This window comes from Grammomys surdaster, unplaced genomic scaffold, assembly GCF_004785775.1.
Source record: "Grammomys surdaster isolate TR1022 unplaced genomic scaffold, NIH_TR_1.0 113970, whole genome shotgun sequence".
NCBI lineage: Eukaryota > Metazoa > Chordata > Mammalia > Rodentia > Muridae > Grammomys > Grammomys surdaster.
The window spans coordinates 1,597-3,605 of record NW_021612372.1 but is presented as its reverse complement, the minus strand read 5'-3'; the positions used below and the strand labels follow the sequence as shown (position 1 = coordinate 3,605).

The window sequence follows — 2,009 nt, the reverse complement described above, 5'->3', positions numbered from 1 at the left end:
AAGAAACAGTTTGGTAAACTGAGGTAGAGATTGATGTTGACAGCTCTTGTCCAGAGATTTGTCTGTGCCTGTGTGTGTGTGTGTGTTTGTTTGTGTGTGTGTGTGTGTGTACTAAATATGATCCATTTAAATGGTATTATAAATCCAAAAAAGACATTAAAGATGCAAAGATGCAAATTAGACAACATGCCTAATTTGCAGATATCAAGATATCTGAAGTGTTGTTTTTCAGAACTACATTTAGAGTTTGAGATTAAGGTAGCTAGAAGCAAAGAAATCTAGTGTCTGTGGGCAGGGACAGTTCAGACATCTGGCAAGTTGAAAGGCAAATGGTAATGAAAGTGTCATTTATTAGGGACAAACTAAAGAAAGCAGAAAACAGAAGAGATGGAGAGGAGAAAAGGTTCAGAGTCAGAACAGGAGGCACAGTGAACTAAAAGAACAATACAAGGGCATGGCAGCTTGGGGCAGCAGTGGTGCTTGTTCTGCTTCTCTGTAACTCAAAAGAGGAAGAGCCCTAAGACCACAGGGATCCAAGGCTCCTCCTATTTAAAGAATCATAGTACTGACATTGGATATTTAACATATGCATTCACATAATATTATATATTAACATTACATGTTATTTTACACAGCATTTGGAAAACTTTGAACTATCCAACGATTATGGCATCAAGAAACATCTGGTGTATAAGAAGGATCTTCTTGGTTTAACAGAATGGATGCACCAATATTCAGCAGTTTTCCTCAAGTTGACTCCATTCAGGCTGTTTAATGTGGAATGCAACAGTGTAGACAAGGAGTCTTTGGAGAATGAGGACCTACTGAACAACTTTCTCACCACGAGAGTTGATATTGACAGGGCAAGGAGGCGACAGCCTGGAGTGTTTAACATGGCTGTTATGAATGAGAAGGAGCTGAAGATATTCCTTCTATTCAAAGGAGAGAGTGACAAAGAGATTGGTAGCATCATATCAAGATATCCAAGAACTATAACATGCACTCCTGAAAGTCTTTCAAGTGATGGGAACTGTGGAGAAAGATTACGGCATCAGACCTTGAAATTGTGAATAGTTTGGAGCGTTCTCCTGAATCCTGTTTTCAGTCTAATAACAACCTAAACTTAGAAAATTATATAAAGTTCCTCTGCTCTGTTGGATTGACTCATAAATGCCTCTGCTGACTGGGTACCAATGTTCCCAGAGCCTTCTCCATCAGTCTGAATTTAAATAAACAAATGGTTAAAATTTTGCAGGAGACCAGTAGATCCTTAGGTCACAATGATGCCACAGATTTTGTCAGAAAGATAATTTCCAAAAATCCTTCCATCTTAATTCAGAGTACCAAATGTGTGAAAACTAATATTGAAATTTTACAGTCAGCTGTCAACTTAAACAAAGAGGACCTGCTGCTTCTGATATGTGGCTAGAATCTTAGACCTTTCTAATGATTGTACTAAAAAAACTACACAAACATTAAAAAGAGGCTGCTTTCTCTTGGACTAACCGAGGAGGAGATATAGAGGTTTGTCCTAAGCTATCTGAATATGATCTTCCTGTCAGAGAAAAAGTTTAATGATAAAATAGACTGCCTTATAGAAGAAAAAATCAGTATGTCACAAATAATTGAAAATTCGAGTGTGTTATACTTCAGCATAAACACTTTAAAAACTCACATCAGAGAGTTGTCACATGCTGGGTATGACTTGAGCACATCCAGCATTGCTCTGCTATCCTGGAGTCAGAGAAGATACTAAGCTAAACTGAAGAGACTGAGTGGATAGGACAGTATGGGAGGAGTCACACGGAACCGGACTAGTGTACCACTGGTTGCAGTTGGACTTGTCAAACAGGAGAGGTTTATTTTTTTTAATAAATATTTTAAAATGTTTAAGGTTACATTTATTTGTATATGTGTTTTATGAATGTATAGCAAGTCTCTCTCTCTCTCTCTCTCTCTCTCTCTCTCTCTCTCTCTCTCTCTGTGTGTGTGTGTGTGTGTGTGTGTGT

At 38.0% G+C, this 2,009-nt stretch overlaps 1 pseudogene; it reads left to right on the top strand.

The window, feature by feature from the left end:
- Nucleotides 1-666: 666 nt before the first annotated feature.
- Nucleotides 667-1,887, top strand: LOC114635603 (annotated as a pseudogene).
- The last annotated feature ends 122 nt before the right edge of the window (nucleotides 1,888-2,009 follow it).